The sequence below is a fragment of the Canis lupus genome, chromosome 23 (assembly GCF_011100685.1).
Source record: "Canis lupus familiaris isolate Mischka breed German Shepherd chromosome 23, alternate assembly UU_Cfam_GSD_1.0, whole genome shotgun sequence".
Lineage (NCBI taxonomy): Eukaryota > Metazoa > Chordata > Mammalia > Carnivora > Canidae > Canis > Canis lupus.
Genome location: NC_049244.1, coordinates 39,663,228 through 39,675,278, shown reverse-complemented (window position 1 = coordinate 39,675,278; position 12,051 = coordinate 39,663,228). Strand labels below are relative to the sequence as shown.

Below are 12,051 nucleotides of genomic sequence, written 5' to 3'. Positions count from 1 at the left end.
GAAGTAAACATGTAGGCCATCAGCCAGATTCCATCTGTAGACATATTTTGTTTTGTCCATCCATTGTTTAAGTATTTTATGTTAGTTTCCAATTAAAAATTGGCTAATTTCACATAATGGTTAAGAGTTTTAGTGTCTCTTAAAAACAAACAAGCGAACAAAAATAACCAGAAAAACACAGTTCCTCTTGCATCCTTGTGCCAGTATTAAGAGCTGCTGGCTCCAGTATTACAGTTCTCACTACCCTCCTTTGTTTCTACACATAGCTTGTTCCTTTACATTGTAGGTGTGGCCTCGTAAGCACCTGTGTTTGCAATTTCTGGTCTTAAGAATGAAAAATGTTTGTGGATTATCAGCAAATAAACCAGCATTCAGATCCTAATTATGTGTAAGGGCTAATTAATCTGGTTAGCTGTTGAATGTTTTAACATGTAGACACTTCGTAACTCATTAAGGTCAGAACGAGGATCCTGCTTTTTGGTATGCTCCACTGGAAGTGTATTTATGATCTAAGTGAGTGATCTAAGTGATCTAAGGTCCTGTATTACTACCTTAACTGTAGTAATAGAACATATGGGTTCTGATGTGGTTTAGGCAAGCAGAAAAGAGGCTTTCATTTCTGCTTTGTATTGGTCCATCTGTATCTTTGTGAGGTCTGGTGGTTCCTTTGGAAGCAGAAGCTCCAGAACTCCCTCTAATTCTTGTTTCAACTGCTGGGCCCCTTGATGGAAACTTGACAGAATCTGTGGGTAATTAATAAGAATTGGACATGCTTCCAACTCCAAATTATTTCTTCTTTCTAGTTTTGCAAGAATTCAGCAGTACTGTAAACTGTTATTAAATAGCTTTATTATTCTTTGGTAGGTTAGTTATTAATTTGGTCAGTCTTAATAGGAAAAAAAATAGCCTTTATTGTCTCACAATCTCTTCCATATAAACTGTGTTCCCAGATACTCAGAAGCATGTGTTTTTGACTCGTATCCCATATACTTCTACCTCCATGCCCTGCCCCCCACCCTTGCTTTAGCTGCACTAAACCTTTCACCATGTCCTAGATGACTCCTATTCTCCCTGAGACCTGGTGCCAGCCTCTTTTTCATCAAGACCAGTTCTGGTTGCTGTGTTAAGACAGAAGTCATTTTCTCTCACTGACACTCTCATTTTGCTTTATTGACTCTGTGAAGAGCATGATGGCTGTCACCTAGTTTTATGGTTGACTTTCCATATTTCTGTTCACCACTAGGTTTTGAACTTCTTCTTCAACTTTATTTTTGTTTTGGTTTTGACCTTCTTAAGAGGAAGTCCCACTTCTTGTGTTATTCATCTTTGCATTGCTAGAGCCTAGCAGTCTGCTCAGCACCTAACACAAACTCAACAAACTCAGAATGCTTTGAATTCAACTTAATTACTTCAACAAAGGATATGAGTTGGTTTATAGGGCTAAGGAATATTTATTTTCGAAAAGAATAAGTAAATGTAAAAGATGATAACACATCACTTAAAAGAAAGAAGAATGTGGATATCTGGCACAAATCAGGTTCTTAGTTAACATTAAATTTTGTTCAGAGCCTCCTGGCAACAAGGTGAAAAGGGAAGTACGTAAGTTTTATATAGTTCTCTAAGTCAGTTAAATAAAGCACACAAATCATTTGACAGTGTTGTTTTGTTACTAAACTCTATGAAAAATAGGGCATAGAATGGCATAGTAGGCAATGTCCTTGATTAGCCTTAGGAAAGACCAGAAGTGTTTTTCAAATTGACCTTCTAAAATCCACCCTCCATAAAAGCTAAAAACAAAGCAACAATCCCTAACTGAATAAAGTCAATACTGTAATAGTTCCTTAAAGTTATTTACTGATGCTGTGATATAAAATAAAACTAAATTCTAAGTAACTCTTAGTTATATATTGCTGTGTAACAAATTACCTCAAAACTCTGCTGCTTAATGTGGAAAACATTTATCTCACAGTTTCTGAAGGGCTGTTAGGCTGGGTTGTCTTGTAGGGTCTTTCATGGAGTTGTAGTCAATGTAACAGCAGCACTGTAGTCTATGAAGACTCAACTGGAATGAAGGATATACTTCCAAGTTGATTCACAGGGCTGTTGGCAGAATGCTTTACTTCCTAGCCACACAGACTACGCTATAGGCCTCGGCATAAGTTGGCATTCCCCAGAAAGAGGAATCCAAGAGAAAAATCGTGATATAGCACATGTGAGAAAATGAGAGAGCAACCAAAATGGAAGCTACAGTAACTTTTAAAATCTACTCCTAGAAGTGACGTACTATATCACTTCGTCTCTATTCTGTTGGTCACATAGACCAACCCTGGTACAGTGTGAGAGGGACTACACATGCGTAAAGACACCAAGTGTCAGGGATTGCTGGGGGCCATTTCACAGGATGGTGACCAGAGTAAATGCTTGGTACTCATATACTTTTGGCGGTCTTTCTTAAACTTCGGACATGAGCACTTTTACATACCTCATGAAGACCATTCAGAGTTGATGTCTATGGCTAGAAGTCAATATTTATGCTGTTGATTCATGAGAGATGTGTATATCCCAGAAGACAAATGTACTTGGTGTAGTGTGAAAATGTGCAAGCCTGATGTGTGTGTTTCTTTCCCATCTCTGCAGTGATAAGGTCAACAGCTTCCTCAAAGAAATTTGGATATGCTCAAGGGGCTTAGAAGAGCTGCACGTAGATTTCTACACATAGAATCTGAAAGAGAAACTCCTGCCTTTAAAACCTTTAAGCTCACATGCGGTCATAGGCATTCTCAGTCACAAGTCTGGGAAATGCCATTTCCACTGCCTGGCTTTTGGTAGGGCTGCATCTTAAATGGTCCTCAGGGACAGAGCTGAAACTGAAATAAAGAAATGGTCTTATAATGTTAGAGGGATTCCTTTGGAGAAAGTCAGGTACTATTATTGTCTGTATTATACAGTTGGGTTAAGTAATTTATCCCGTATTATAGAGCTAAGTATCAGATATCTTATTCAACCAGGTTCTCTCATTTTAGACTACATGCAGAATTATCCTACTTGTGCCTGTATTTCCTGTAGTTTTTAAAAAGGAAATATTAAAACATTAAAAATGAATGAAATATTAATTAAAAGAACACAGAACTACTATTAAGTAATGTATTTAAGTATAAGAATTTCTAGAGGGTAAAGGAATTGCTACAATTTAACTGAGTCCCTTTAAAGGCAGTAAGTAAATGTTTGAAACAACTGACCCGATACAACTGCCTTTCCTTACTTGGGCGGAACTTCTGAGAGAGCAGACTTTAGCTAAGATGTCAATGTTGAGATCTTGAGAGGTGTTGACCTAGAGTCCCTGGATCTGAGCCAGAGCATCCAGCATGGGTCAGAAGCATGGACAGGAAGGAGGCCGGTGGCTGTGGGGCCGGCTACGTGCCGCTGGTCCCATAGTGAGCAAGCCAGAGATTTGTGAAAGCAAAACAGTTCAGCAGAGGTCCATTCTCTCCTGACTCTTGGCTGCTCTGAAACATTATTTTGAAACATTGAGTAATACAACAGCCAAGTGAATTTTTTATATGATAGTGTTAATGATAAATAAAACCTGTAAGAGTAAGAAGTTTTTAAAAATTGAAGAAAGGCATTGCCTAAGAATTTAAAACAAGTAGGGAAGAGGATGACAGAAGATGGTGGCACACAGACTGAAAATGCTAAATAGCAGAGCCTCCAGTCTTGGGCAGGGTGGAGCAAGGGCAGGGAGGGGTGGTGGGGGTTCTGCAGGCATGGGGCACTGGAGGAGGGATGGACTTGGGGTAGAGAGGCAGGCACAGGGACGGGGGAAAACATGGAAGCAGAGGAGGGAAGAGTGAGACTGTCTTGGGCCCCACAAAGGTGTTTCCTCCAGAAGAGTCTGAAAGGGAGCCTTTCAGTATTCTTGTGCAAACACATGGACACCTTCCATCTGATATAGGCACTTACCAAAACACATAGAACTGGGTCTTCCTTCCAGGTGGTTCTACATAATAGCTAGATAATGGGTTCAATAAATAATCCCTTAACGGTGTGCTTCATAGACCCCTGGTCATGAGGACCTAGGAAAGAGACCACCTGATCTGTTAGCTAGAGGTCTGCTGACACCATGACATTGATCCAAAATTTCAGTAGAACACTTGGGTTCTCTTTGTGAATTAAATAATGAGAATCTTAGTCCCCCTCTGCGTCTTCCATCAAGCATCTGTTTTAGAGGATTCCTATGGCGATCATTTTGCTTTCACCATTTACGAAGTCTTCCCATGTGTGTTCTTATGACAGCCATCAGAGGCAAAAAAGAGTAAACTAACATTTTTGTTCCTTCTTTACAGATGAGGCAACAGAGGCAGGGTAGTAACTCCTCGAGGTTGCCTTCGCAGCCGTCCTACTGTGTATGCTGCACATTGCACTGAATCCTTACAGTGACCTTGGAAGTTACCACACTTAGAGGGGTTGAGTGACTTGTCCAGTAGACTGCAGCCTCCAAGGTAGCAGAGCTCACCCTCAAACCTAGAGGGCCTAATACCAGCCCTCCTTTCTCTCCACTGTGAAATTCAAACATGGTGTTTAAATCTGAACTCTGCGGTACATAAATTAACAATAGGGGTGGGAAGGTTAAATACACAAATTTGGAGAACTGTTTGATACTGGATTTGGAAACCCTACATAGATACACACTTTTAAAAACAATCCACGAAGGTGATATGGTACAGTAAAGAACAGGGATTTTGAAGAAAGATGTCCTCAATTTAAATCCTGGCTCCCCCATTTGCTGTTGAAATGGATTTGGCCAAATCTACAGAATGGAACTCACCACAAAATTCATTTCATTGGAATGTGATGAAACTCAGATGTTGCCTATGAAGTCACTTTTTAATTTTTAAATCTAAATTATTTTTTTAAAGATTTTATTTGTTTATTCATGAGAGACAGAGAGAGGCAGAGACACAGGCAGAGGGAGAAGCAGGCTCCATGCAGGGAGCCCGATGTGGGACTCAATCCTAGGTCTCCAGGATCACGCCCTGAGCCAAAGACAGACGCTCAACCGCTGAGCCACCCAGGCTTCCCAAATCTAAATTATTTTGAATCTTTATGTGGGGAAGATCGCAGCTCATTCCCCATCTCAAAAGACGGATCATTGGTTTACATATTTTTGTCCGTCTCTTTGCCTCCCTGCCTCCCATAGTCACCTGTGTATCCCCAGCATCCACAGCAGTGCTGGGTACTTAGTAGGTACCCGGGAAATATTCATCGAATGAACAAACATGAATCCCAATAGAAATCATCATATTGGAATTTCATCAAAGAAAAGATATTTTTGAAAAATAGCTCCCCTCCTGTCATAATGGAGACTGTTTCCCCCTCAGCTTCCTGCGTCTAAGGGAAATGAAATGTGTGCTCAAACACACTAGCAGCGTTTCCGCTTACATTCCCATTCACCACTTTCTTATGATCAGTTAAAATAAATCACACAGAGCTTCCTCTCTGCATTGTTTTCTGATCTGTAGCAAGCCCTGCCAAGAAGGAGGGAGGCAACCCAGTGGGTCCCTTCTCTCAGCCTCCGGCACGGTGAGAAAAGAGGATTTGAAATAGTAGAAAGTATTGGTGGAGAAAATATTTCAGCCTTATGGTCTCCTTAACTGTCTTTATCTCCTATATTTCATTATCCTAGCTCCTCTCTATGACCATGAAACAATTTCCCAGTCCGAGCCTTAACCTGGTTGCTGACCAACAGGGGTGTTTTCATACTGATGTGTTTTTCTGATTTACTGCACATTGAATTTTAGGACGGTGATTTCAAATCCATTAGAGGAACGAAAATGTCACCAATCTCTGTACGTCATTAATATTTAAAAATAGAGTTATTAGCTTTAAGGGTTGACCTAGCAGTGTTAGTATTTAAATCTGATAAATTGCTGAATTCTATTGTTTATTTCTCACACGCTTATAGTCCACCCAGGGGGGAGCTCCTCTCGGTTTTTGCTGCCTGTCGGGGCAACAGCATATCTGGAGGCAGCATTGGGCTGGTAGGTAAGAGGCCAGAAAATAATAGTTGGAATAGTTGCAACAGTTATTGATCAGCTGCATGACCTCAGACCAGTGACTTCATTCTCCATATTTCCTTTGATTTCTGAATTGAAAAAAAAGAAATGGAAAGAGCCGTTGATTGGTTTCTTACTTTGAGAGATGATGAGAAGGCAGATGAAATATTTTGGTGCACTTTGATTTCTTAGGGGTTTCAAAGGATCCTTAAAGTGTTTGTTTCTTTTACGTATTTCCGTGTCATTATATATTTTATTCTGTATGACCTTTTAACGCAGAACCCACCGTGGAGGAATTTGGGTTCTTTGTTTCTCCTGAAGTGCCTGTTTGTGTTGCAACTGCACAAAGGACAGAAGTGATATTTTGCTGGGTCACAGAGAGTGTCAGTGGCAAGTTAAGATCAAGCCCAGGCAATTGTTTAGCTCATAAAGCCCCACAGCTTCCTGAGGATTATTTGTAGGTCGCATCTCAATCTTAGGTTTAATAACAACCACCACCACAAAGATTGCTGATTACTCAGATGTTAAGAACAGCCGTTATTTCTTTGCAAACAAAGGCCCTCCTCCCAGAATAAAAGAACCACTTATGCTTTCCAAGTAAAGTCTTTTTATTATTAGATTCCTGGGCATTTGGCGATTTATACTGTTCATATTTCAGTGCTCTTGGTAACAACAAAATAGCTGTAACTGACTGTTTGATAAACTATAGAGAAACCCAGAAACATAATTATGTTTTTTTAAGAGTTAAATAGTCATATGAACTGGGGGAGGAGAAACGACGGGGGATGTAATTTCTTTTCAAACCCTTTCCCCATGAGGCACATGCCAGGCTTTCTTTTCCTACTTAATCTGTTGCCACCATCCCACTGCACCTGTGTGACAGCAAGAACTATCGCTCCAGGTCAATGAGGGGGCAGCGAGTTTGAATCCTGTTCAGAGTGAGGGATGGAGGCCATCACCACACTGAAGCTGTGACTTCTCCTCACATAATTTTCAGCATCCCGTTTGCCAAGCAAATCAAGACCCTGAAAACAAAAAAACAAAACAAAACAACAAACCAAAGATTTCTGCTCCCAAAGAGAGCAAGAAATGGCCGCTCCACAGGTATCCCTTTGTCTTTTTATTGTCAGTGCCTCCTGGACCCCACACAAAGAAAACCAAACTCCTTCCCTGCTGAAGGACAAGGACAACAGCAGGTAGCACACTCTTCCTAACTGAAAAGTAGAGAATGATTTTTTAAATGCCGTGTTGACTTTCTGGCAGCATTTTAATAACACATTGGTAGGGGTAGGAGGGCATGGAACTTCAGATAAACCAGTACTGGGCTAGTGCTGTCAACAGAGCTTGCTTCTGGAATGTTCTGGGGGTAGCATGTGGAGATTCAGGGGATGAAGGTGTCTTTTTTCAAAGGTAGCTATCGGAGTAAGTTATGTAAACAGCATAGCCAGTGATGACCTGGTGCTAAGTACCTGCCTGAGAAAAATGGATGGAAGTTGAACTCTCGTCAGCTCTCAGTGACCCTCCCAGAAGGCCCTATCAGAGCATAGTCACAGCCCCACTTTTGGTTCTGCTTGGATTTACAGCCATGTCCTCTTCACTCTGGCAAAAGGCAGGAGCATCATTACATCTGGGCTTGTTTTATGATGCCTCATGGAAACAGCTGCGTTGCCTGTCTTTGTGTGGATACAGTTTTTAAAAAATGAAAATTGCCATGGCAACAGCTGCAGCCACTTATTACAGAGCAGTGGAAGTGACGCTGATATTTGTGGGGAAAGCTATGCTCTCAGAGTAATGTGTCCCTCACAATGAAGTGGATTTTTCCCACTAACATTTCCATTTTTAAAATATAATAAGGTATGAGAATATGTTCAAAAGAAATTTACTAGGGAACTGGAGAGCTCAGGGAATTGGTAGGCAGAAATGGAGCCTTTGATCTGTGGGCCCTGAGTTAAAATCCAACTGTTCATTACTGGCTCTCAATACTGGGATTCTAGGGAGGGCAGTGCTCGTTGCTTTCAACCTCCCCCTCCATAGACCACTCTGAACGGAATCGCTTCTCAGCAATAACAGTTATGATTAGAATTAATTGAAGCCAGTTTTTCTGCTTCTTTCAGCACCACACCTTTCTTTGAGCTCTGAGGAACCTCTAAATTTGAGACTATAGAAACCAATTTGCTCCCATCTCAGTCAGTAAGTGTGTAATAGTTTAAGAATAAGCTGCAGTTTACCTTTAACTCAGTTCTGAGATAAGTAACATCTTTCATGGGCTCATGCTAAATAGGCTTCTGGCACTTTCTTTTTGCTGAGCTTTAAGAAGGAGAGTGGTGAGGAAGGCTATTGAAGAAAGGTTTTGCCATGACATGTATTCAAGACTTTATACATTGTTGGGAGAGTTCTGTACACGGAGTTTTGAATGAGTCTTCCATATTCCCTAAGCATGATGTCATATCATTTTAACAATCTCATAGATCATATCCTTGATGGAAGCAGCCAGGTAATTCGACAGGAAGTATCTAATAATGAGGGAACAAAAAAGTGATGTCAATATTGGATAATTCTCTCTCACAAGGTTCAAATCCCTTAAGTAAAACTTATCCCATATATTTTTGGTTGTGCGCCCTAAAACTTTAGAGTGTATATTTTTCCACCAAAATGATATTTCATCCAAACTTCACTGAACTATGTTGTGTCCTGGATTATTTTCCTCCCATCACTCAGAAGAAGCAAAGAAGCCCATGGAGAAAGTTTTTGCCCTGGGCTATAGTAAACATATTGCAAAAGGCTCCTTCTCATCCTATTCCAGAAAATGACTAAGAACCAAAAAACCTTCCCTCTTTAAGTTCAGCCGCAGGGATTGTTTTATCTTACTAAAGGACAAGGTAGCATATTAGAATATATTGTGCAGTAAGCAGTATATCCCATCTCCCTCTTTGCTGCTGCCAAGTTTGTCTCCCATTTAAGCCAACCAAGAAATTGTTACACACAAATAAGCCAGAATTTCAGATTAGAATACCACTTGATGGAATCTTTCCAGAGAAGTCTTCATTGCTCTTTGATTGCCCACATTTATTCCACATTGTCACTTGCCCTGGCAATCAGTGTTAGTTTTTCAGTCAATAAATACGAGTTTCATAAGACCTGACCTTCTCTCTTTCTCTCTCTCTCTCTTTCTCTCTCTCTGTCTCATTTCTACACTACCCACACTGCCCTAATCAATTTATTCATGGTATTGCATCACATCTTAGTTGAGAGAGCTAAGAGAAATGCAATTCTAAATGACTTTATTTTCCCTAAACTAGGCAAGAATGAGGGATGTGCTGATTTAAATTCCGATGCAGGAGGGGAAACATTGAAAGGAATGCAGCAATGAAGGGAGATAATCAGTCTCTTCATAAGAAGTCAGTACATCTGCCTGGATATAGTAGCCTTAGGCAGATGTTTGGTAAGAGTTGTTGGTAGAGAAGAGATCACCATCTGGCATAACATGTATCTTAATATAATTAATTTCTCATTTAATAAATATTTCCAATTTTGCTGAACCACCTCTGAAGCCAAGGGAATATGGTTCTGCTGGGGGAGGAGGGAAGCATCAGGTCCACCAGCTGTACTTAAGGCCTTTGTTAGTGTGCTTAGGTCAGGAGGAACCACTGCCCCAAACTCTTGCATTTTTCGAAGCACAAATCAGCTCAAAGAGAACTTACCAAGACTCCCATTTCTGGTGACAGCCAGTCTAGATGTCCCCAAGTTCACTTTGGTGGTATAGATTCCCATCATTTTGCTCCCAGAGGAGTCACCTTTTGGCAGTACATTCCACTCTGGTAGAAAAATAATGTTTTAATTATTTGTAAAATTTGGTAGCAGCCAAGAACAGATATGCAACTTCCTGCCAGATAGCAAGCAAAACACTCTACCCTTCAAACATAAACATTTTGTTAAGCCTAGAGGAAAGTCTGGAGGAAAGCAACCCTGTTCCACTTCAGTTTCAGTTGCTCTTGGGGCCACTTTTTATTTTTATTTTTATCTTTTGCTGGTTTACTATTAAATAAATACACAAAGAAAGAACTAATGAAATATGTAGATGCGAGTTAAACCAGACAGTTTAAAGAACTCACCAGTAGAGACTACCTAAGGGAAGCACTTACCCATTGGGACCACCACATATAACTAACCTTTTGCTGATGTACAAACTTGCCAACATACAGTTTACTGGGTGGCAGCAAGAGTGAGGGCAACATAAGGAGGTTTGGAACTGGATGGTAATGCCAGTCCTACCACCTACTCACCGCATGACTTTGGCCACGTAGATTTCCTTCCTCAATTTCCTCAATTTCTCTTTGAAATTCATAGATAATATTATCTCTCCTTTGGGATTATTGTGAAGATTACAACTAAGGTATACAAAATGCCTATCACAGTTCTGTCTTGCAAGAGACCTTCGATAAACAGCAGCTATTAACATTGCAATATAGAAAGTACAAAGCCCAAGAGAATTTTAACACTGAACATATTGCAGAAACAGACCATACAGGCCTTCCAAATTCACTATTTAAGACTCTAAAATTAAGCTGGCATTGCACAGACTGATCGCTCAATTTACCAACAAACTGTCTTTTTATATTCTTACTAGTTTATTCTATTATGATTCGAAAACCGAAAATTATTTTTTCTCTTTCTCATCATTTTGGTAACTTACTGCTTAAGTTCTTTTTTAAAAATCCAGAATTTTAAAGGCTGAACATTTTCAATGTAAATAATTGAGCAGAACCAATGCCCTCCTTCCTCTCACTGCCACCTACACAGACTGTTTGGTCTCAGAGCCAAGGTTTGTCAGGAAATTCCAAGGCAATAAATGGCAGAGACAATTGTCTGGTTTCCCTAGACCTTCCGTTTCATCATAGTCCCCAAATTCTGACATCAGGTTTGCGGGGATTATCATACTTTTCCTATGATGATGTTACTATGTTATCTAGACCTTTACCAGCACATTTCATAAGCATTTATGGTATCATAATCTCCAATTATGCACCGACATCCTCCTGATGAAGTTTCATTAGCATTAAGTGCTACAGCAGGCTTTTCACACACAAAAACAGGGATTTCACTATTCCTCAGCGTGATTTTTTTGGAGCTTTTCTCTTTCTCTCTCTCTCTCTCTCTCTCTCTCTCTCACACACACACATACACACAAACACACACACGGTTAATGAATATGAAAGCAGCTACAGTCCTCTATTACTTTTATTTAAATGGCATTCTCCTCTCCTATCACTGGCTCACCTCTGTTCCATTTGGCTGCTTTCTAACAATGGCCCTGAGGCATTTTTAAAAACTGGAATTTACCAAGAAGGTGGTAATATGTTTGAATAAGAATCTAATGAATATACTTAATCCAGAGGAGACAGTGAGGTATAATTATTGAATTCTCTCCTTTTTCTCAAAGACTTTGTAATTTCTATGTAACCTTAGTCCCAAGAAGTGCAGTTCAACACCAGCTGGTAGCATACCCATTAAGTGGATAGAAGGGGAATTCTCTTCTCCTTCTGACCCACCTTGGCTACATGCTTCTTCTCTTAAAAACTATAGGAAAGGGACGCCTGGATGGCTCAGCGGTTGAGCATCTGCCTTCAGCTCAGGACGTGCTCCTGTAGTCCTGGGATCAAGTCTCACATCAGGCTCTCTGCATGGAGCCTGCTTCTCCTTCTGCCTGTGTTTCTGTCTCCCTCTCTCTGTCTCTCATGAATAAATAAAATCTTAAAAAATATATATATAGGAAAAATTGACTAGTTTTAACCCATTTCTGAACAGTCATCTGTATCCCTAATGCTTTTTATTACCATGGTGTTACTAGTTATTTCATAATTTAGCCCTCAAGGGACATTCTTCCTCCAAATTTCTGAGGGAGCAACAGCTTGTTTCTCCCATTTGTTCTGGTAACACATAAACAAAGACAACCATTGAAGATCTTGTCATGGGCACATTGAACCAAGCCTACTTGCCC

General features: G+C 40.2%; 1 protein-coding gene and 1 long non-coding RNA gene across 18 annotated transcripts in view; one reads left to right on the top strand and one right to left on the bottom strand.

Annotated features, from left to right (window-relative positions):
* The window catches only part of LOC106557635, a 68,037-nt gene extending 57,046 nt beyond the window's left edge, over positions 1 to 10,991 (bottom strand). For 7 of the 15 annotated variants that reach the window (XR_005377115.1, XR_005377118.1, XR_005377113.1 and 4 more), the window contains exons 1-3: positions 10,747 to 10,991; positions 9,755 to 9,868; positions 8,282 to 8,566 (exon numbers count right to left, since the gene is read on the bottom strand). This is a non-coding gene — a long non-coding RNA (uncharacterized LOC106557635). Of the gene's footprint in view, positions 1 to 8,281; positions 8,567 to 9,754; positions 9,869 to 10,336; positions 10,670 to 10,746 lie in introns of those variants that run through there. The other 8 variants (XR_005377119.1, XR_005377116.1, XR_005377122.1 and 5 more) reach the window with 5 other exon arrangements.
* Positions 1 to 12,051, top strand: part of SLC9A9 (solute carrier family 9 member A9) — a 538,349-nt gene that overhangs the window by 213,555 nt on the left and 312,743 nt on the right. The gene's annotated exons all lie outside the window — the stretch shown is intronic.